The sequence below is a fragment of the Falco cherrug genome, chromosome 2, assembly GCF_023634085.1.
Source record: "Falco cherrug isolate bFalChe1 chromosome 2, bFalChe1.pri, whole genome shotgun sequence".
NCBI lineage: Eukaryota > Metazoa > Chordata > Aves > Falconiformes > Falconidae > Falco > Falco cherrug.
The window spans coordinates 67,017,012-67,041,622 of NC_073698.1; the positions used below are offsets into that span (position 1 = coordinate 67,017,012).

Here is a 24,611-nt window from a genome sequence, read left to right on the forward strand (position 1 = left end):
GTCCCGCACCGCACTGTTGTTTCCACCCGCTTTACGAGCCAGTTAATGTGTTTCTTCTCAGGAGACCTTTAAGCTTAAAATATTTCCGTAATTAACCCAGCCTGATCTTCAAGAGCCGAAGCTGGCTGGCGGCGCGGCCCCGCCGCCCCGCTCCGTGCCGCCTCCAACTTCCCGGGCCGCCCAGAGGGCGACCCCCGCCGCCTGCCCGGCCCGCCGGGGTCCCGCAGCTCGGCAGCCGCGGCGCTGCCGGAGCCCCCGGGCGCCGCGTTCCCGGCTCGGCAGGCGAGGGGGCCCGGCCCCCGCCCGCTCGCCTCCCGCCCCCCGCCTCCCGCTTTGAACTTCTCCAGCGCAGACCCCTGAAGGTGCGGCGCGGCTCCCCGCAGCCCCGCCGCGACCACGGGGGTGCAAGGCGCAGTGCGCCCTCCCCCCGCTCCAGCCCCGCGCCATCCCCCCGGCCAGCGGGGGACGGTGCCCCGCCGCCCCGGCCCCCGCCGGGAAGCTGCCCCGCCGCCTCCCGCCCGCGCAGGGAAGGTGCGGGCGCTGCCCCCCTCGCCGGGGTGCCCCCCGCCCGCCGCAGCGCCCGCCCCGCCCGCCGGGGCCGCCCCGCCCGCCGCCGCCCTTCCCGAACAATGAGCCGGGACGGCGCGGCACGGCCCCGGGGCAGCCCCGGCCCCAGGCAAGCGGCCCCCCCGGCCCGGCAGCCGGCGCAGCCCCCCGCCCCGCCGCCGTAGCGCTCGGCTCCGCCCGCGAGGTAACGGGGCGGGGGCGCCCCCATCCCGGGAGGGGCGGGGCGGGGCGGCGGGCGCTCGGCCGCGTGCGGGCAGCGGCGGGGGCGGCCCCGGCGGGCGGTGGCTCCGCGGCTCCCGGGGGTGGGCAGCGCCCGGGGGGGCGGGGGGCGGTGCCGTGCCGCGCCGCAGCCGCCGCGAGCCGCCCGTGTCACCTCCCGGCGCCGGTGGCGGTGCCGCTGCGATCCGGCGGGAGCCCGGGGTGCCGCCCGCCCCCCGCGGCTGCCCGCGCCCTGCGCTTTGTGCGTGCGGCGGCCAGCACCATGCGGGGGGAGCGGCGCCGCGTGGGAAGCGGCGAGGCGGAGCGCCCGCGCCGCCCCGGCTGCTGCACCCCGGGGGGCTGCCCCCCCCGAGAGCCCTGAGCGCCCGGCGGTACGTACGGCCGCCCGCGCTTCTCGTCGGGGGGGTATTTTTATTTTGGGGGGGGGGGGGTGGGGGGCGGGAGGGACGGAGGGTTGCTGCTGTGCAGCGTTTGCTGGAAGGAAAATCCTATACGTGAAGCCATACGGATTCTCGGTGGCATGGCTTAGCGGCTTCTTGGCTTAACAGTTTTCAGGCGGGGAGAGTGCAGGGGGTGTTTTTAGTAGGGTTGGCCTGCCCGAGAGAGGTTGAATAGATATGTTTGGAGAAGCAGTGCTTTCCAGGAATTTAAATGAGACCTTTTTTTTGTGGTTGCTTTTCGAGGCTATTCTGTTAGTTCTCTGTTTGCTTTTGCAGATTGCGCTTATAAATAGTTAGGCAGTCGCATTAGCATACAAAAATCGATATTCTTAGAGGGAAAATAAATGGTCTCTGCGAATTTACCTCTAATAAGCGGTGTAGATCACTTTTGCGGTCTCATGTATTTTATCGGGCACATTATCATCCCTAATACTCAGCTACCATTTGTAGTTTATTTTGTCATGGCGATGCATTTCAGTCGGTACTAGAAAAAATTTTGATTAGATTACTCGTTCAAGTAATTTAGCTGGTAACTGTTGGAATAAGATTCAGTCATCTCATTTCTTCATGTGGCGAGAAATGTTAAAGTGATAGGCAGGAGGCAGCAGCAAACCTCAAGGTTAAGGATTTTGCTCGTTTTTCAACCTGATTTTCCTTTTCCAGTCTTGCAAACTTTCTAAGCCTTAACCCTTTGCAATGAAACTTTCCAGGCATGGTGACTGCATCCAGGTAATCTCAATACATACGCATATATATATATATATATATGTAGCTGCTTTTTTTTTTTTTTTTTTTTGAAAACTCGTGCAAAAGTAATTCGGCTGGTTTTGATGGTGTGGGGATATATTTTTATTACTACATTTTTTCCATTTAAAGATGAAGCTCTTGCAGGCTTTTTAAAGCAGGAGTTTTATTATTATGCTAAATCTGAAGTACAGTTTAGAGGTATTTTTCCTTCATATACACTTTCTGATTAAATTACTGTTTGACTGGAAATCCTGCGGGGGTTAACTACTGGTCTCGTCTGTGTCTTTCTAAGAGCGAAAGGTGCACTACTGGGAAAAGATGTGCTATTTTTTGCTGAACAGGAAGCTGTGAGGAAGGGTCTGGAGGTGAGGTCCTGCCTGTGTGTTGAAACCCAGGGATATTCAGCAGTGGTTCTGCAGCTGACAACAAAGGGGCATCTTAGCAGACACCTCTGCTGAAGCAGGCAGGGTTCCACTTGCCATTCTGTGGAAGTGCTGGATTTGAGATCTTGTAAGCAAGGACTTTGAACTATTTGTAGGCAAAAGTCTTCTGTGATGGAGCGTACCACCTCCGCAACTCCTGATGTGGGAGTCTGAGAACTTTTTTACAGTTCATCTGGGCAGAGGACAGGATTTCCCAGCATTGTCCACATGCCACATTGAGTTGGAGGATGTATATAAAATGTTAGAGGTTTGTTGCAAAGTTGCAGACCTCTACAGCTGTTTTGTGATGAGTTTTCTATGGAGGAAAGGAAAAGAAAGGCTAAACAATAGGGAAAGTGTTATAAAAAGGAGCTGAAAGGAATGTTAGGATTGCATATGTAAACGTCCCGGTAGAAAGGCATTGTGGATAAAGTTATGTTTCCCTTATCTCTTTGCTTCTTTGAAATCTGCAGAATGCTTGTTATATGCCCTCTTAGATTAAACACAGAGTTGTACTTACATAAAGTCTGGAGATACCATTTCCTGATTCAAAATTAAGAAAGCAAAATAGAAAATATGTAATTGAAATCCTACAGAATTTTATTTTTTCTGTTTCAGCTTAGCAAAATGAGATAAAACAGCATCCTGTTGGTAGCATCCTAATGACTGCATTGTGGATTGATGCTCTGTGTGTTAGTTACTGCATGTACTAGTGGAACATGCTGGATTTTACGTAAGTTGTTGGAATGCTACTGGTCCATCAGAAATTGTATGCAAATCTCTCTGCAGCAATTTTCAGAGTTTGTTTTTTGGAACTTCTCTGTATTTGCTAAGCAATTGTCTGGCAGTCTACAGAGAAGCACTTGGGCATATGGTGTTGGTTTATTTTCCATTTACTTAGCTACTAAGAGCATTAAAAGAAGCCACAATATATTAAATACCTCTAATATTAAATATCTTGGTAAGAAATTGCTGCAAATACTATTAAAATTGCAGATGTATACAAATGGTGTGTGATTAGTGTGAAGGCAAATCCAGGGAAGAGAGTCAGTGGGAAATCTGTTGATCTGTGGAGGTCTGTTGAGATGCTGTTGCTGCTACAAAAAAAAAAATTAGGTGCCACTGTAGTACCATAACTTTGGAAGAAATGTGTAAGGACTTGATTCAAGGAATGGAGAATCTGGCTTTGTTGCTGCTTTCACAGTGCAGAAATAATTTTTGTCAATCGAGTGAGGTGATTGGCTTCCTCAGAGTAAAGGTTTACAACCCTTAAATAGCTCTTCCTGACGCTAAGCAGTATCCCTTTCATGTGTTTGAAGTGTGTTAGAAAGACTGGCTAGTAACATTGGTACCGATGGATGCAGAAGAAAGAAATTTACGACATCAGGTAGTTTCTTGAAATTATTTCCCTTGTTGTTAGTTATTACCAAGCATTAGACTGCCACACTTGAATATAATTAATGTAGTAAATGGTTTATTAGGCACCATCTGAACTTTTGTCTTCTTTAATTATAGAAGCTTAGTGCAGTGGTCTGTGTACAATATTCAGCCCAAATAATTGCTTTCAGACTTTTATCTGACCATGGTTATTTTTGGAGCAGCTGCATGCATAGCTTTTCCCTGAACTTTGCTCTTTTTAGGCTCTCCTATGCAGTTGCACCGCTACATTTCCAATTTGCATAACTAAAAGCAGTTGCATTGTGATTTTGCTGGTAGTAATTCAGAGCAATTGTTCTGCATGCCATCACATGATAATATGTTTTCATCTTCCTTAAAATGCTATCATTCATGTTTAGGTATCCACCAAACCATGTTGCAAATGGGAAAGTTGCAATTTTTATTTTTTTTTCCCTGAAAGTTTTTAAATGGTTACTGAAGTTAAGAGTATTTTTTCCAGTGACATGGGGTATCTTGAAAATGATTTAAAGAAGGTAAAAGTAGCAGCATGGGATGAAATCTGCAGCACAAAGAATTTACAATAAAGGGTTCAGATACAGCAAGCCCTTCTTCATGTCCTTAAACACATATATTAATTCGATGATAAATGCCGTCTTCCTACAGTGGAACACATGGTGTCATATTTAGGGTACAAGATCGTATGAAAAGCTGACCACAACAAACATATTTCTGAGAATAATGTAAAAAAACCCAGATACCTGTTATTGGTTTTGTGAACATTTTGTATTTTAGATCCAGTCTTTTCTATGGCGCAACCACAGAAAACTGATTTTCTTGATCAGTAACACTTCTGAGGAGAGCTGTTTTGTAAAGAAATTGAGATTATTTTTATCCAGGCTGAAGATTTTACATAGACTAGAAACAGTGCTTCAGGAGTTGGCCTTGAGGGCAAAGTATGCCAAAATCATTATATTTGTTGTATGCGTTTTTCAGAGATCATCTCTTTCTAGAAGGATAAATGCTTGAAGGGTTCAATGTCGGGGAGCAACTGTTGCCAGTGTTCTTGATGAGGGTCCTTGACCTTGGGAACTGGCTCCTGACAGATGCTTTGACAGAGCCTGTTGCTCTGCAGGCCCTCAGAGCCCTCTTCAACATCAGTCCCTTTGGAGAGGCCAGGTCTTCCATGCTGCTGAAGATGGCCAGAGGTTCGGTGGGAGCTGGGGAAGCGGAGCAGAGCTGGGCTCTGGGATGTAGTGACCTGGACTGCTGTTACATTTCATTGGAGATGCAACCATACGGCTGGTTGTGTGTGTTACTGCCTTGTACTTTCTGGAAGGTTGCACTGCAGAAATCTAAATGTAAATGAAAAGTAAATGTTACTCATTGCGTAGCTCTGTGATTGTCATCAGAGTGGGATTCACCGCAGGTTTTGTACAATCCGCTGTTTATTGTGTTAAATTGTATAAATACTATCTGAGATTAAGGCTCTTTGTAGCTAGGGTTCTGAAGCGACTGCGAGTGCTCTGTGGGGACTGAACGCAGAATCACGTGAACCAAAGGGCTGTTACCTGTGGAAAGGAAACTTTCTTCTTCCCTTGTAATACGTGTCAGTCTGGGTGGAAGGTATGTGGCCCACCAGATGCAGAGGACTTAGTGAGATGGGGTGATTTGTTCTGCGGCTTTGTGAATCCATTATGTCATTGATGGAGCTGGAGGTCCGGAGGGTGTAAAATTTGATGAGGGATCTTTATAGGATCCTCAGTTTATAGCAGCTTTCCTACGCTAAGGTCTGTACTTCATTTCGGTAATGGAGTTGGCTTTTGGAAGGACTGCTTTTGGTCTGGTCACTGTCATCTCTGTCCCTCAGCAAAAGCTCTGATCCCATGTCTATGACATACTGTCTTTTCTGTCCATGATGTTCTGTTTGAGGGATGGGGAGCTAAGTAAATGCCTTCCCTGTGTAAAAACATAGTGATGTGCTCTACAGTCATGGTCCAAAATGCCCTCAATCTTCGCATAACCAGGCAGTGCAGAATTTGACATCCTTTTACGAGGGCGATTCCTAGACAAGAAGCTGCTAGTTCAGAGTGGTATTCCAACGGAGTGCTTTGCAAATCTGAAAAACGTTGTAGGTATTTTATAATTCACTATGCAGAGCAGGAGGTGTTTGGCTTTGGACTGGTAATGGGTTATCGGGCCGTTCACCCTTGTGCTGTGGCCGGGAATGGAGGTCAGTAGCAAATGAAAGCTGCTAGCATCTGATGGCTGTTTAGTCACCTGTGAAATGTGATTTCTAATAGACAGGTTTCCACATCACAGGAGCAGCCACCGCAATTAGATGCGCAGAGCCAGCCCCCTTGTCGAAAGACTCATTAGTGTGGCTAACAAGCACATCATGCCTCATCTTAGCCTCAAACCAATGCTGGCAGTTAAGTGTTTCCAAACACAGCGTAGGGACCGGTGATTGCTAATCGTGCTCTGTCTGCTGGTGGAGAAAGAGTGCATTTTATTGTCAGAGCTGTTGGCCTGGCTCTTCTGGAAAGGCTTAATCTGTAAAAGCAGTAAAAAGTAGAACCTACAGCAGCATCCATGAGGTCCTGGCTCCGTGTGAGTAAGCTGCTTGCAAAACATTCAAAGGCTTCACTGGGTTTAGGATTTCATGCTGTGGAAGCATTATAGAGGGCACCCTGTATCTCCCAGTGAAGCTAATCCTGTCCAGACTTGATCATAGTTACTGACAAATTGGCTGAGAAGTCAATGGTTAATTTTAATGAATGAGGTTTCTTTGATTGCAGGCTTACGCATGCCAGTTGTAACAGTATGCCTATGATAGAATTAGGAATTCTATTTATATTATTATTTTGTTTATGAATTAGGAACAGTGTCAAATCTGTTGGTGTTTTAAAACATCTACGTTTTGTGGAAGTGCCATTGGGTGACAGGGACCAGAAGTGCTCTTTCTCCCCCAGAATACTCATAGATACCAATGAAAAGTTCAAAGTTGTTGCAAAATTCTTTTCTGGCTGTTAAGCAGTATATAATGTATTGTGTCATACAGTCTGGAAGGCCTCTCATGTCTTCAGTGAACTACAGACCTCATACAGTCCCATAAACTCAGTGACAGGTCTTGTACTGCCTTTAAGTGGGCTTTGGATCTAGACCCCTGTGAGTCCTAGTTTGTATTCCAGCAGCAGGCTCCTTTCAACAGAAGGCAATAAACTTGGGTGGTCGGAAACAAAGTTCCCAGCAAACATACATGAATTGGGTCATATTTTGATGTGTTGAAGAAGCTGGTTTGAAAACAAATCCTGCTTGGGTGAAGTGTATCATGAGGCGTTAGAGAGGAAGCATTGAGAATAAGAGGAGTGCAGGAATTTTTTGAAGAAAGCAGTGTACACTAAGTGATTTATTTTTTTCTGAAGACTGTGGTGCTAGCATAGAAATTGCATTATAGCTGCATAGACAAGAAGCTTTATTTCTTAAGAACACAAATGTGGTTTATAGGAAAATCAAGCAGTGACACGTTCGTAGACATTTAACTTGGATGTAGTCTTGCAGATGGATGCAAGGCTGCGATCTAACTACCTTGACTCCACACACAGACCTTTTATTAACACAGCTGAAGGGCACAGAATATCAAGGGTGGGTTTTATACTGATTAGTTTGCATGACTGTAGCAGTGTGGTGTTGACATTTTCTTTATAATATGCCACCTTTTTTTCAGAAGCTTATCATTCACCCATAAAACACGTGTTCTGATTTAAAGCACAGTTAAAAGGTCTACTTAGCAGAAGGAGAAGTTTTACTACGTATAAAAATGATTGCTTTGACAAAATGGAGAATAACGGGGCATTAACAAAGAGAATTCACTTCTATTTTTCTTTCTTTTTGGGGGGGTTTGTTTTACGTGCATAACTCTCAGTACCCTTAGATTTAAAAGACAGTTAGAAAAAGACATTTAGAAGAATGGAAGCCCCTTAAAAGATTGTTTCTTTCATTATCTTGACAAACCTTGAAAAGTAGTTTCTGTGCCTGCATAGTGATTATGTTTCAGAAACAGTTCTTAGGGGTTTTATTATGTGCTGAAACATATGTTTGTAAAAAAGACTATAACCTGGTGGAAAAAAGTGTCTTACAATAATAAACCTGTCGATGGGCCATATGCTGCCATCAGTGTGTTTGAAAAAAATAAATTCTTCTACAAGTGTTAAGTAAGTTTACAGCCTGAGTGTTAAGTTAGGGTCAGACTGTGACTGGCCCTCTGCGGATTGAGAAAGGGAGGAAAATGCATGCAGATCTTCTTCATGCTCTAAAATTTTATTAGCTCACATGGTGGCCGGCAAGATGCATGGTAACAGCCCTTCCCAAAGGGCAGTGGAGGCAGGAGTTCTGTGGGAGACCGCGAGAAGTCCTCCTTCTGCAGCTTTCTTTGGCACTCCACAAGTTTGTGCCAACCCAGCACGGAGCATGTGTTTTGTAAAACTTGGCAGAGCTTTGCCTGGTGTCTCCTGCAAAGAGCAAACCTCTGAGGTAGATTATATGCCTTTAAAAGGTGATGGAACAGATATATGAAGCCTGAACAAATAAGAGCTCTGATAAATAAGCAATGGGATAAGAAATGTTGAAAAAACATCAGTTCTTACTTTCTACTAGGCAGATAATTTATATTTTATGTATTTTTGTGTGTGTTCATATCACCATTTTTGCTTTTGAAATGTAGGTGACGTGGTCATTGCAAAGTCTTGTATCTGAAGAGCAAAAGTAAGATGCAGTAGGTCAAAGGATGTGTCATTCTTAAAAGGCACTTCTGTGTGGGATCAATGTTTGGTAAATGTAGGCACTTTCAAGCCTATTCTACTTTGGATGCACTCGCATAGCTCCTCTGAATGGGAGTCATGCATGTGTGCATCTCAAAAAGAATAGGTCTCTGTAACTGAGGCAGTTTCTGTGTAGAAACATACTTCACCGGCAAGTGTTTTTAATGTCCTAATGTTTTCCACCACTGATCAGCTGTGCACTGCTTGTTTTCCTTACAGCTCAGCAGGTGATGGTCATTGTCAAAGGAAATATCAAAGATTAAGGAGAATTGTTTAAAGCAGTTGACCATGCTGAAGGCTGTCAAGAGATACATGATGTTGCCATAGTATTCATTATCAAAATCAAGATTGTGAACGCAGCACTTCCCACCAGGAGTGAATTTGTTACCCACAGTCTTTCCAGGGTTCACGAAAGCTTTTAGTTTGCATAGGGGAAAATTGCTTCTTGAGGGCTAAGATCTTCCCCCTGGGTTTTCCTGCCCAGAAGTCTGATGTGGTGTGTTGTGTCTATGTGTATAACGCTCCCAGTTTAGAAGAGGGCCTTAGAGACCAAGGGAGTGGAGCAGGGAGAGGGAATAAGATGCAGTAGAGGCACGCAGACCTCATCACCGTGGAAATGAAAAATATATTGGATCAGTATTCTGTGGAGGAGAGGGTACTTGGGAATTATGTGGACATTCCCTGGGAAAATTTTTGGGCACATCAGAGAGTAAGGCTAATCATGGATTGAAGGAGCAGTGAAAGGATGACAGTAAGCCTGGGAAGAAACCATCTGTGCCTGGTGTGTGCTTACCTTTCCAAGAGAGGCACTTTGGTACTGGCAAGGCTTGGAAGCATCCTGGGACCATTTCTATTCAACATGACAAAATGTCGGTCCATAAAGGATGTGAAGTCCAGCCAAGTTCTTACACCCAGTTGGACCTGAGGGAAGGGCCCTGGGCTGTGGTGCTGCCGCCTGAGCACAGCTGATGAGGTGACTGAGGAGCCTGCAGTGGGCCAGGCTGGCTTGCCCATGCTATATACAAGCCAACATGTGGTGTTAACAACTGCAGCACTCAGAATTTGCACAAACCCACATTTAGTAATAAAATAGCCTGCAACTAGTCAAAGGCACCAGTAGTTGCCAAGCAAATTTAGAATGTCTAAGCCAACCATTTTTAAGTTATGATGAGCCAAAAAAAATTAGGAAGCAGTCCAAGAAATGGAGAACACCTCACTTTTTCTGGAACTCTCATATCTCCAAGATGCCTTGGCTGATTTACCTCAAAGTTTCCAGAGAAGCTTTCCTTGGCACAAGACCATGACTGTGAAATTTCATGTGACTGGGTTTTACTTTGTTGAAGTTATGAAGGTTAAAACCAGAGTTTGTTATAGAAAGCAAATCTCTCCATTAGAAACATTTCTGCATAGTTGATATCCATTCCGTTGTAATTGTTTACTGCAATTTATTGTTCAGGCTGATTGTATTTTGGCTATTTATTTTATTTGTTTTTCTAAAAGCATAAATTCAGAGCAGATAGCATGAAGCCAAATTGTGCATGTCTATGTAAGGGTACGTGTGGTAAAGCAGAAGCGTTAGCCCTGTATCCACTGGAGAAGGAGTTGTAGCTGGAGTCCTACTCCCACCTGGCTATCACTGGAGAGCTTTTTTGGAGTGTCTGGTTTGAGCTCTCACTGTTTAATACAGCCTTTCCCTCACTGCTTGGTAGGAGGGAGTGTCTCTGGTGGCCTAGTCATAATCTCACCTCCAGACTAAAAAAGGTTTCTCTTTGATAGCCATCTTGTCATTCAGGGTTTCCCTGGTGGCGGCTCCTGCTGTGGAAAGCCATGAAGGGGGCAGTAGCCTAAGACTGGGATCCGTGTTCTTCGTGTGTGCTCTTAAGCTGCTCTTTGTTGTGTCTGAACATCTGTAGCCTGAAAGGTCTAGTTGCCAAAATTGCAAAATTTCAGATAGGCATTAGAAAATACAGAGGAAATGCTTGTGGACCTGGAAATGCATTTTCTTTTTCAAGTTAGGGACACCTTAGCTGCGACTCAATTCTTTATAGGAGTGAGATGTGGTTATGTACCAGCCCTTTCCTCTGCTCCGAGTGCTGTTTTCTGAATGGTGTGAAGACAAAGCATGCGATTGCAGCTACTTGTAATTGTTAGATGGAACCAAATGAGCAAAGGCTTGTAAATACACTACTTTAAAGGCACTGAATTAGTTTGACTGGATCACTATAGACAGAACAAGCAGGGCTGGACAGATGTCAAGCTGGAATGAGCCCTCACCCCGATGCAGGGGCTGTGAGTGTTTGAAGGCGATGCTCGACTGTATTTTTCTCTCCAGGACTCCAGTTCCGAAGTGCCAGGAGACGGCAGAAGTCAGAAGGTGCTGCTCCTGGAAGAGGCAAGGTGCTGTTGTTCACTGTTTGGTAGGACACTTTCAAGCGGGATCACCCGGCACCTGCTGAGCTCTGCAGTTCCTGAGGCCAGGAGGTGCTCCATGTCTGTGCAGGGTGCACTCATTATCCTGTTTGCCGTCTGTACCAGTACCGGCTAGCATCTGTAGCAGAGGGGCATTGCTGCTTCTTGCCTAACCCAGCCCACACCAGACCTACAGCTGTCTGTCAAGATACAGTAGATTGTTATGGATTGCTTCCTGAAAAGGGTGTCTGTATAAAATACCTGTCAGAAGATTTTCTGTTTGCTCAGGTGTCTTATTATTAGGAGCACTAAAAAGACCAACAGAGCCAGCTAAAAATCAATCTGCCACATATAGGCAGCCAATGGAAAGAGTGCAGCGTGGGTGTACTGTGATCACAGCTACTTAAAACAGTGATCAGAGATACTGCTACAGTCTGCAGAAGCTGCAAGCATTAGAGAAACCCCACTGAAAACTCCTGGACCACGGAATTAAAATAATTAAGCCTTGCAGTCACTGGAATATACAGTGCTCTTCTTGCAAGGTTGTCATGAGGTGAGTAAGGGCACAGCTAGAGCACACCGTATATCTGGAACTTTGCTTTTGTCATGTGTGGCACAGAGGCTCGCTATTTTTTTAAAACAATGACTACTTGCTGTTGAAAGTGCCCTGAGGATTCTTCAGTTGTTGATGGCACTAAAACTATAGCTATCAAAGAGGAAATGCAAAGCAAAATATATTGGTATGAATGAGGATGTATCTTTTCATTCCTGAGCTAGCTCAAGCATCACTGCATAGCACTGTAGTGCTCTGCATAGAGACTCCCTGAATGACTTTTTCAGTAAGCAGGGCTCCTGATGGAGGAGGTCACCTCAATTAATTTTTTATCTTCTTGGCATTTCTAGGAATAGTGTGCCTGCACTCTTCAGGCTGCAGAGCCGCAAAGCTTTGAGTTACTACTGGTGCTACTCCATCCTGTGCTTGCAGAAGAAGCTTTCCAAGGAGTCTCATAAACCTATTGCACAAGCTGAGAGAAAGGATAGAAGACTGCATAGCCTGTAATACTGCAATATTACAGTATTGTCTACTGCTGCAATAACCCCTGCTGTGTTTGGAAAGTCTCAGGCATACCAGCACCATGGCTAATCAGTCGAGTAGTCAATAACAGTTCGTAGGTTTGACTGGCTGAGAAATTCAGCATGGCTAAGATAGACATCTGATCCAGTTCAAGAAAGTAAAGGCATCTTTCTACAGTAGTTTGCTTTTTGGTGGTGCCACTTTAAGCCTGTTTCTGAATTTGCTCACATTCTAAAGAATAGTTAAAAAGTATGACGCTTTAAAATAATAATAAAAAAGTAAAATACCTCCCATTCAATTCTTGATATTATTTCCTTATTTACTGACTTTTAACATTTTAAGTAAATGAGGCAGGAACATTAATAGCCAGACAATGATACAGCAGTGCAAAAGCAATACAGCTTTTAGATGGACACTACTGGAGTTTTGTGACTCCGTACTGTATTATAAGTGCTGAATGCACCCAGTAAGTATATGTGATAAATATGTATAAATATATAAGTGATAAATATGTATAAATATGTAAGTCTTCCTTACCTTACCACTGGATTAAAGCCAGCCTCTTTATATGTGATTGTCTTCCACCGCTCTCCCCCCTCCCCCGGTTGTTTGGAATCAGCTATAAAGCAGAAATGTGGTCAGTAATAGCAGAGCAACGAGAATTGCTCATTACCCCACCATCCAAGTTCCTCAGAAAGTAATATTTGATACCACATCAGTTTCACTGTGGTTTTGGGATATAAGCTGAAATTGAATTTTTATTCAGATTTGCTAAACAAAACAGTTATATTCTTGTTCTTTGAAATGCAATACCTCTCTAAGCAAAAGATTCCCCTTATTTTCCATCCATCTGAAGTGAGGCTACAAAAGAAGAAAGTTGCAACTCCCATGTATGAGGAGTACTTGGGAAAATGTCAAGTGATTCGGAAACGGGCATGCTGAGTAGAAGCGTCATCAAGAAAAAGGCAGATTGGATCAAGAGTTGGAGCAGTGGTTCATAGGTCTTGGAGATGGTTCAAAATAGGGATGCTACTCCTCCTGAGGTTTTGGAAATAAAAAGGTGGTTGCAGTGACATGGTGATGCTGGAGGAAGCACACCACTGTCAACTGGCACCATCAGTCGCTGGCTGAAATGCTGGAGAAGTAGTAGCTGTAGAGAGAGTAATGTATTATATTAACAATGTTACATTTTCCAAGAAGACAGTGCTTTTAAAAAGCAAATGTCATGCACTAAAGTCTATTTTTTCCCCGATTCTCTGATGCCCAGGCCAAGTGAAATTGATTTTAAACTAACGACACCAATGTGCCTGTTTCTTACAACAGTCTGCTTGGCAGAAAAGTGATGTATTAGAATTCCCATAAACTTGGATTCTCCACCTCCTGGAAAGGAAACTGTATATGTTACCACTGACGGAAACGTGGGCTCCTCTATAGCATGCCCTTGGGTATGTTTTATTTAAGTGGCTTGAAAATAAGAGATTATTCCTCATGTGCTTGTCCATACTTGGTTTCTTTATGGAGACAGTGACATTTACAGTATCGGCATTCTGGAATACTGCTTTTGCCATAGCTTTTAATGATAATCTCTGTTTACTAAAAAAAACAAAACTGAAGAGACCTTGGCACATAGTGGCATGGAAGGTTTAGCAGACACAAATTGTTACCTGCATGTGGTAATAAAGTTAGAAAACACTTCAAAGAAATCAAGCTTTCCCTTTGCTTGATCTGAGTTATACAAATTCTTTTCCTTTAATTTCTGTTCCCTCATGGTATAAAACTATGTAAGTGTGCTCATTCTTTCATCAAAAATGATTCAGACCTGAGGGACACTTGTAATTTGGAAGTAATTAGTAAATAAGTCAGATAAATAGTATCCATTGAGAATTGTGAAACTACATTGGATAGGATTCTTAAAGAGCTGTATCAAATTTGAACAATTAAAGCTTAAAAAAATTATCAGTAGTTAGTATGATAAGTCCATTTCATCATAAATTAGTTCACTGTTAATAATTTCTGCTGCTTTCGGAGCAATCTGAAGAGATTTAGCAATCTCAAAAAGCAGTTAAAATAGAGGAAAAAGAAAATCTGTGAAAGTATAGCATCTTTAGACTAAAATGTGGTGGTATCAGCTACCTGATTTGCATTGTGAATTCGGGGTGTGCGCTGGCAGTCGGTGCTTCAGTGCAAGTGCAGTCAGTGAGGTTCTGCACCCAGAGCTGGACCTCAGGTCTGTGGGTGCTCCCTTCTCCCCGACTAACTTTGAACAGTATTTCTTTTGGTTCTTCTGGAGCACAGCTTATTGTCTGTCTGTCTGGTGTTTAAGAACAGCTCAGTGGTGCTCATTTTCTTATGCTGAAGTCAAAGAAACCCCAGCTTGTGTGGCTGCTACTGTTCACAGAATTGGGCTCTTTGAAAAGCAGAATGTTAGGTACAAGGTGTGTTTGAGTAAATGTGGCTTGTAAGTAGACCAGTCTACCACTGCTCATAAATTCATCTTAAAATCTTTCTATTCGTCTGCTTAAATGTCACTTCAGGACACTTCATCATAAATGGAGATATCATAAATGAGATGCTACAGGATTCTGCTGTAGCTTTGTGTCAGCACACAAAGGATTCTGCTGTAGCTTTTGTGTCAGGGGTGGGGTTAAGGGAACATGCAGATCTGTGACATTCTTCCCTGGCAATAACCTGATGTCTCTCACCACGCTCCAGGGTCTGTTAGAAGTAATACCAGATTTCATATTTATGGGTTTTATACCATACAATTCACTACAGTTACTGGAAGTACTATGAAATTGTACAGTGCATTAAAATAAAGTACAAGTTACAGTGAATTAAGGAAATACACTATTCCTATGTAGAGTTTCTTCTGCTTTATTAGAGTGGTAAATTTTGTTTAATCAGTTCACCAAAGTGGGTTTGGTGATTGGTAGGTTTGCTACTAGTGGCAAGTTCCTACCAGTGGGTGTGGATTACCAGCACTTTGCTATAGTGCCTCATGTCCAAATACAGATTCACAAGAATTTTACTGTTTTAGCACAGCAGAGCAGGCACAACAGAATCTTCTGAACAGATACTGAAAAATGTAAGAAGTTTGGAGTAGATTGAACACAGCTGAACACCAGAATAAGAGTCTCATCACTGCTCGGCATCACTTATGATTGCTGCCAGTATATCTTTTTGCATTTTTATAGCCATATTTAGCATGAACTTCAATGCATTTTTCTCCAACAGTTAAAAAAACCCCAATCTGATGAAAGTAGGAAAATTTTGCTTTGCTTGCAGTCATCCTGTGTAATATACCCTATACCTACTATAGCAGTTTTAGCTGTTAGTAAAACATCTATACTAACATATGCTGACTAGAAATATAGATGCAAATCAGGAAGTAAAAGCAAGAATCATGAAAATGTTAGAAACGTTAAGCATTAGTTTTTAGATGAGACTAAATGGGTTTTGGTTTGGTTTTTTTCATTTATTTAGTATCTGAACAGGATCGAAGCAGGACTGAACCCCATCAACAGAACAGGTTTGACAGGATTGGGTGTTGCTAAGGAATCAATCTATGTTAAAACAAAGATTTCTTTTTCAGAACAGTCTCTTTTTATCTTGGCAGAGAAAACCTTCTGATTGATTTAAGGCAGTGAATTGGCTTCACTTTATTACTTGCCCTCTGCCTTTAGCACTTAAAAGCTGCCGACATGGACTAGGGCTGTATTATGCTAGGCAAGGGGCAAAACCACATGAAAGTTCATCTCCATCCTTGTGTACTTTTCTCCTGATTCTGCAAATTGTTGGCTTGAGTGTTGCCAGTAGCCTTCCTAAATGGCAGATGGCGTGGTGTTGAGGGAAAACTCATGTTTTCTTGGAGGGCCACGAACCTGAAGACAAGCAAGCACAGTCTCAGAAGAGGCTCCCCAGGAAAGCAAGCACAGGCGGGTATGCTGGGGGAGCATGGGCAGAGCCTTGCCACAGCCAGAAGGGGTCTGCTGCCATGAGTGCAGAGTTGCCAGTATGCAGCAAGGGAGGAGAAGAGAGGGAGAAAGAGAATTTCTGACATGTCTGACGTACTGCTGAGAGGTCAGCTGTGCTCTGTGCCGGGCAAGAGGATGCGCTTCATCTGCAGATGCATCCACATCTTCCAAGCACAGCATTGAAAAAGTAGGCAGGAGGTTTCAATGTCTTGGCTACTTAAAGGCAGTCTTAGAAGGAGGGCTTTTTAATGAAATCGGTGATATTTCAAAGGCCTGCTTGTTGGCTGAAAACCAAAAAAAAAAAAGATGTAGCCAGCATTTGAAATACTAACAAATATTTTATTGAAAGTTTTGAGAATCCCACTTGCTGAAGAATTGAAGGAAAGGAATATATTACATGTGTACTGATGAGCTTCAGACTTGAAAGTCAGTATTTAAATAGAGACTTTTCTCTAGCCGTAAAAGCATGTCAACAACCTCTGCCAAGTATCTTAATAAGAATAGCATTTTCTCTTTCACAGATTCATCTGTAGTAGCCTGTAGATCTCAAAATACAAGGTTTCAGATTCTGTTGTCTCTTATGATGGTGAAAATTAGCATCCAATAGTAATTCCAATGTTGTATCCAGTGGGGATGGGCTCAGAATCTTATCCCGTCATTTCAGCTCTTTTAACAAAAACAACTAATGCAAATAATCTTGCAAACTAGCCAGCTCTATCATGCCTCTCACTTGCCTCAGTTTCTCAGTGTTCTAATGGTATCGGAGCTTCTAGAGACCTTAATTTTTTTCTGCTGCCTTCCACCTTGTAAAGTCATATTTACTTGTAGGGAGTGAATGGGAAGTGCTGGGAAAGAAGACTTCTTGTGCACTGCACATGGTCACTAATGACTGCACAGTGGGGAAATCTATGAAGAATGCAACCAACCACCATGATTAAATTGTCACTATTCCTCATACTGGTTTCATGATGGTAGTTCTTAAGAGATCCTGTTTCTCTGCAAAATTTCCAGACAGGTAGGATTCAAGTTCCAGTGGTTTGTGTCAGGTTACAAACAGCTGTATCCCCCGGAGAAGAGGTTTCTGTTGATCTAGTCATAGTTTAAACTAATATTGCCCTGAGCCATGCATAAAACAGTGCCAGAATGGAGGAGAGAAAGGAAAGGGAAAAAAAAGCCCAAACTTAAATACTAATACCGCTTTGTTTTGCCTCATGAAGCCAAACAAAACATCTCAGCTAATGTAGGTTGGCTTATCATCAGCATAGTCATGTTAAGTATCAAAATATACAAAAAAAGGAGGAAAATTGTTCTAGTCCAGGAAATTTCACTTTTGGATTGTATTTGTAATGTAACAAGGGCTAAACTGACTTCATCCTTCAGTTTGGCAGGCCTTCTTCCAGGGTGAAACTTTTCATTCAAGCTTTTAGCCTAGAGCAAGTAAGCCTATAGAAGGCGTGTTCTTTATATGTATGTATATGAGTATATAGAAATGAGCATTAGCAATGATAATTGTCTAAATGTTCTCTTAGGGTGATGTTGCTAACATAAACAAATAGGAACTGGCAGTGAGATAGAGCTGAGGAATAGGGAACAATTTATTTACCATTTTTCTTTTTTTAGAGTTTTAAAACAAGGGCTTGCTTTTCACAAATGTAAAAAGACAAACTGTAGTCTAATAAAAAGCAAAGCCCAACACAGTACCTATAGGACTTACTTTACCGGAACACACAGTAGAAACATACTCTGTGAATATAAAATTTACTGCTGTGAGATACAGATAATCAGTATATCTCAGAAGCACTGATGCTTTAGAGTGGATAATCAAAATTCTCCAACCCTTTCTGCCTGGAAGAGTTTGTGACTTTGGTCAGTTTTTTTGTGATAGGATTGAAACAGACCTTTTGTAACTGCGCTGTCTGTTGTGTGTGTGTTAGTATAAACGTTTCCTTCTTTCAGGAAGCAATTCAGATTGCCCTTTTTCAGTGCAATTACTGCTGTGTTAAGTTCAAGTAATATAGCATCTAAAAACGTTTATGGAGCAAAGAAAAGGAGCCTTTTATTCTAACCTTGCCAAGAGCAGAAATAAAATGAGCTGTTGTGCTGGAAGTGTAGAACTGCATGAGGATTTGTAACGTCCTATTTCTCGTGGTTTAGTCTTGTGTGCAGCCTGAGATTTGTGTGATTTAATGAGACTGTGATTCGTTTATCCTGTCAAGCTTTAAATAAAAACCCCTCAAAGCACTTCCTTCCTTTTTTGAATTATGTGTTTTTGCAATAACGGTATCAAAAGCTGTCCCTTAAAAAGAGGGAAGAGAACGAAACACAGTTATGTATGTTGGCTGTTTTGGGTTTTTTTTCTTTTTTTCTTATGTTTTATTAGACGCTGAGTAGACTATCCATTTCTCTGTGCCTCTCTGTCTTGTTTTGGGACATTAAGAGATTCCTGCCATCACGTTCAGTTACACATGACATCAGAACATAGGCATGGGCTGCTCCTGAGCTGTGCTTTTGCAGGGGAGAAGGGATTAAAACCTTGTTCTGTGGGCAGGGAAGGATCAGTCCCATAGAAAGCCAGGCTGTGCTGAAGATGGACAGTAACTCCTGCTTGTGTTGTGGGTCCTCAGGCACCAGCCATGCCAGTAGTTTGGAGCATCTCTGCATGGGTGGTGAAGCAACATTCGCAGGGTAGAAGAGGGGAAAAGATGTGCAGCTATTTCGGGTGCTAATCCATTGCAAAGCTCAGTCCAAGGGTGCCCTGGTACATAGGGTGGGAGGGGAGCAAGGGCCATGCTCCTCCACCTGTGAGGAGTGCTGTCAGTGCTCTACGATCCCCTTTCCCATGCACAGGGATGGTGGGAACCATCACGTTGTCCTGGAAAGGGCTTCCCAGAACGAGGGGGGAGGGCACAGCGCAGGTCTGCTGCTCACCCAGACCTCCTGTCTGTTGCAGGAGCATGGGGGTGGCCTCTTTCCCATCTGTTGCTTGGAAGAAATCGGGTAGGATGCTCTGGGCCAGAGCCTGCCCTCAGCAGTAGCAGGGCTCACCCAGTGCTTTTCTGGAGGGAAGGATGTGGTCATTCCAGTGGGAGGGAGTTTTTGCTTCCAGTTCTCACCCCCTCAGTGCTGAGGTGTCCCTGCCTCTGGCAAGTGGTGTTTTACTCTTTCACTAGCACAGCGGGCATAGTTTCTTTTCAGACTCTCTGCTGTTCACCCTTACCTTCCTGCCCCCATGCTGCTCTGCAGCCAGGATTCCTTCCCATCCAGCCCAGTATCCCAGCGCCCCCCAGTCCTTGCTTCTTCCTCCTCCTCACTGACCTCGCCTCAGCAATAAAAGTAAATACATTAATAAGGTGGCTATGTATGAACGGAGGATAGTGGAGGATACACAAGTAAGTGATGGCCATCAATCCGATTGCTGTGTTTCCACACTTTTATCTCCAGCCAGCTTGCCGTTTCAGCGTGCATGTCTCATGTAAATGTGCAGCACTTGGCTTCCCAGGACCCTAATGCTGATCAGGTCCCCTGAGAAAGACTGCAGTTCCTCTACAACCTACAGCTTAGGAGAAAGGTGGTGCAGAAAAAGCATGTGTGTCTCTGTGGCCTGAGCCACAAGGCTTTGCAGCTGGGATGGTGTTTGTACAAAGCTGGATCCCTCCGTGATTATACAGTGGTATACGGAATGTCACTTTGGAAAAGTGACTTGGCTGTCTTTGGATATTTGCAGTGGTTTTATACTAACATAGATAAGAGGTTTGTTTGTTGGTTGTTTTTTTCTGGTGCTTGGATTAAGAGACAGTGCTGTGGCAGCTGAAATATGACCAAAAATTGTCTAGAACAGCCCTCTGATTGTTCTGCAAGGGCAGACAAGATAACCTTAGCTGCATCTCTGCTGTTTGTGAGGACATGCTGGGGACTGTGGTCACAGTGATGGTTTCTGCACCCATGTGCCATGGTGGAACGAAGCACTGCTGACATTTGCAGCTTGAAGCAGCCTTGAACCTTTGCATCTCGCTGTGAACAGGACCAGGACAAAGCAAACGTATGGCAAGAGCAAATAGCAAAAAAAAGGGGTCAGAAGTAGGTAAGGCTGAATGCAGGTAGTACATGGCTATGTGAGGAGCTCCTTGAGGGGCTCCTTGAGAGGCTGTAGGGGCTGATTTGAGTTACATTGTGAAAATTGCTTATTTTCAGCACAACTATATGATGCTTCTGCCCCTTCTTTGTAGTTTTGATTGGAGAGCCTGGAAGTGATTTACACTGAAGTTGTCCTGAATTTCACATGCAGCGATATGTAGTACATTTCTACAGAATCCCTCAGTTATGATAACAAGACTGTGATGGGCTCATAACCAGTCTGTAAAAGACAAAGAGGTTGCGTTGTATCTGACCTGAAATTTGGGAGGAAATTCTGGCCAGAGTATTGAATCTTAGTGTGTATCAGAGTGAGAGCCGCTGTCATGGCTTGTGAGAAAAGATGCTGCAGGTTGGGTAGATGGAGATTGACCTGAGAGGTGCAGTCAGTCACTGCAAAGCCCCGTTTTCTCTGGCCCTTGATGCTGTGATGAACATTTCCATTGGGAGTGGGAAAATCTGCCTGTGAAGGCTAAGAGCTGGTATGGCTATTTTTACTTCCCTCCTGTCAGCCCACACTCTTATAACCTGTATGTGGTCTCTGGGCTGTGCAGGCAGCACTGTGGGCTGTGGGAAAGTGATAGCTGGCTTCAATGCCAGTCAGCTTGAACTTGATGATGGAGTGTGGAGAGTGGGTATCAGATGCATAGAAGATAGCTTTGACCTCCCACTAAAACCTGGAGATTGATGCATCTAAGCTCCTGTGATCCTACAGAATAATCTAGGACATGTTCCCTGGCAGAAACCCCACTGAGCATTTCTCCAGCTGCTGGGTTGCCAGCTCAAGTGAGTTTTACTGCAAGTCTCACTATATTTGGTAATTTTCTTGCAGTCTGAGCTCCTGGAAATGGGTCATTAGTAAAAATAATTAAAAAAAAAAAAAAAGCCACTCCACCCCCACCCTCTTTAACTTGAAATCCTAGGTTTTATCAGAGGACTTGAGAACAGGCACACTGCCTGCATCCCCAAAGCAAACAAGAACCGGAGACTGCTTTCCAAATGCCCTGGCTTGGGATGCTTGGCTCACATTTAATGGGTGATTCAGGTTAGCAATACCATTGTTTGCATACCTCCCAAGGAATTTTCCCTAAGAAGATAACTAAATATAGATTTAAAAGACACTGAGCAATACTGAAAAAATGAAAAAAAATATAAATCCTGCTTCTGAGTTGTTTGGATGTTTCTTTTTTGTTTCAGAAGACATTCTCTTGTGTTGCTACAGCTAGTACTGAATGTGGCTTGACTCCTCTGAAAATAACATTGAAGGAAGGAGCCAGGTTTATTGGGACTAACAAGTTGTCCAAAAGAGATTCATTAATTAGGAGGCCTAATCACAGCCAATAAGACAAGTGCCCAGGCCATCAACAGACTAATATACGTCTTTTGGCAGTGACCACTCCCCACAGATTTGCCTCTCTGTTGCTGCCTACTGTATGGCTTGCACCACAGAAATGATGTGAATAATGCTAAAACCGATTTGGCACTTCCCACGTGAGAGGATGACACTGTTTCCCCACCCTGGAAATGCAGCCTCCAGCTGTTTTGCCCTATGCCAGAGGTTTCTTAATACCCTGGAATTAGCTGACTAAGAGATGAAGCAAACTAAAGGAGCATTTGCTATCTCTTCAGGCCACCTAAGCTTTCCATCAAATAAACCCTGGTCAGATTCTCAGCCCTTTGGGAAAGGTTGCCCACAGCTAACATTTGCTACCCCACATAACCCCGAGGTGACCTTCTCGCTGTAAAGCTGCAGCCAAGAAAAAACCTGTTTAACATAACAGTGCACATCTTAGAACATCAACTTGAACCATCCTGACCTCTGAGCTGCCGGGGTCTGTACAAATTAATTTAACAATAGACAGTGCTGAAAGGGAGGAATGTTTCAAAGGAATAATAATAACAAAATCTCCCTCATCCATCTCTTCTCATTTAAGAGATAGTCAGGAGGCCTACTTCAGAAAAATTAGAAGTGTTCCTTGTTGCAAAACAATGGGCTGTGTAAGGGGAGGAGGAGCACATTTTTGCGTATTTTTCTTGCATTTTAGCATAGCAAAATGAAATTTCCTATAAATGGGTGCCGCTTTTGGAAAATTGGCCTTTAATTTCCACTGGGGAATTGGCTTTATTTCTTGGGATGCTTCAAAGATACCCTTGGGGTTTACCTTTCTTTTTCATAGCTGCTGCTAGTACTTCTGTTAAGCAAATAAGTAAGTTCCCCTTTTCTGCCCACTTCCCTGGTTTGTACCTTACCTCATGTTTTCCATGGCTTTCATGCAAACAACCAGACTGGATAAGAAAAAAGCCCCTCTCCATATGGCAGTCGGAGCTTAAATCAGTTAATGATTGAAAGAGCCCATCAGAAAGGAGATGTGTAGGAAAATGACATCTTCAGCCTCTGGGTTAAACAGGTTTATTACTTTTGCTGAAGAGGAAGCTGGGCTGCGTTGTCTTGGGTGTTGTCCCCAGGTGCAGACTTACTTCTCGGGTCCTGCTTGGCAGGAGCTTTGACTCCAGTGGTCTCATTCTTTGTAAGTGAAGAGGATTATTACAGCAGGGATGGTGAAGGTGGAGGCAATGAGCAATGTGAATGATAATTTTATAATGTGTGTAGAATTTCTTTAACAGCTTGAAAGCTGTATGATCAGCATAGATGAGAGGGGTGGAGGTTTCTTCCTGAAGCATCCAGTGGACTTCAATAATTACACCTATGAAACTGCCTGCTTTTATTTATTTAGCCAGTGTAATTCATTATGATCATCGTTTCTGGTTTCCTACACAGATGTGTTTCTCCTTGCAATTGAGATGCACTGCCAGCAACACAGGGCATGAGCCGGAGCACATCCCCAGGTGGTACAAGGGGCGGGAGATTCTCCAGTGAGCAGCAGAGGGGTCTTCTGCCAATGGGGAGTGGAGAGGATGCAGAGGGGCTGCCCTCTCCTCCTAGACTTCCCCAAAGCTGAGACTGAGGTGTGAGAAGCCGCAGCAGCTGAGGGGGAGAGGACTGGATGCTTAGTGCAGAGGGAGATAAGATAAACTGATATTTTTCTGGACTTACTACAGCTTTCCATGTGCAGCCTTCAAGATTCTGTGAGGTTGTAGGGGTCCTCTTGCAACTAATACAGTAATGACCTTGAATTCGCTTCCAGCTCAGCTGTACTGCTGGAGGACAAGGCTTTTCTTGTGAGCAAAAAACATTAAAGCAGCACAGAGATTTGCCTGCATAACTCCGGTCTTCAAGAGATTTCAGTATCCTTTCTGAGGCCCCACTTTCAACAAGGGATCGTAGATAAGCTTCTGCAGTAGTTAATGTGTAAAGTTTTCAGATTTATTCTCACTAGTGTCTCTCCTTCTACTTGCGGTGTTGACATATACAGTGCTGTATGCTGATTTTTTGTTTTACACATTGCTGCATGAAGAAGGTAATCATGTGCGTGCATGTATGTGCACACCGATAAAAACGAGTGTGTTTTTATGACCTTGTAAGTCTTAGGGGGGGAAAAATCCATTTGCTTTAATTTAAAAATAATATATAATGCAACTCATTCCCTTTTCGGATTGTAACCTGAATATCAAATTTATGGGTCCAGACTAAATCTTCATGCTATGGCAGTCCGCTGCAACAAGCACATGCACCAGAAACTTTCATAGTCTCACAACTGAATTAAGACTAAACCCTTTCTATTTCTTACCAATTTCCAGTTACAAAGATACAACAAAGCTTAGAAAAAATTTAGAAAAATGTGAAATTTTGTAACGGATTGTCTTTAAATTGTGGTTGGACTTGTTAAGTGACTCAGTGGAAAATACTAGTGACCTCTTCCTTTGTAGCTTCAACTTCCTGCAAGCTTGTTAAAAAGATTCTGCAAGATGCTTCCTTTCTGGATCCTGTAAGAAATGTATATTCAGCAGGAGAAACATCTGACTGAGCAAAGACTAACTTACACAGTGGTTTGGAAGCCACGTGTTGAAAAGTGCTGGGGAAACACAGCAGGGAAAATGATAAAAAGGGATGAAAGCAGTTCAGATGGGCAAAGAATGCTGATTTAAAAATGCAAACCATGTGAACACTGATGAGTGGGCAGGTTGCAATAACTTCAGGGCAGATCTAAGTTGCACAACAGTCATATACTGTAAGTTGACTCCCACAGGACATCCCCTGCAGTGATTTAAAATTGCAAGGGGTTGGGGGGGGGGGGGGGGCATCGAGGTGCTGCAGAGAGCAATCTTGTAGCAGTGGAGTGCAAGTAGGAAATGGGTCAGTTGGAGTAATAGTTTTTTTCCATGTGGTTTGTGTGAGCCAAGCCAAATGACTGTGGAGTACAGGGTTATCACACTCATGATTTTTTTTTTTTTTTTAGGTGTATTAGCAACTAACGTGTTTGCAATGAAATTTGGTCATCCAAATGTGACAT

The 24,611-nt window shown here is 43.7% G+C and overlaps 1 protein-coding gene across 1 annotated transcript in view; it reads left to right on the forward strand.

The window, feature by feature from the left end:
* Nucleotides 1-946: 946 nt before the first annotated feature.
* The window catches only part of ST6GAL2 (ST6 beta-galactoside alpha-2,6-sialyltransferase 2), a 53,938-nt gene continuing 30,273 nt past the window's right edge, over nucleotides 947-24,611 (forward strand). The window contains exon 1 of the mRNA XM_055703117.1: nucleotides 947-1,157. The gene's annotated coding sequence lies outside the window, so the exon portion shown is untranslated. The remainder of the gene's footprint in view (nucleotides 1,158-24,611) is intronic.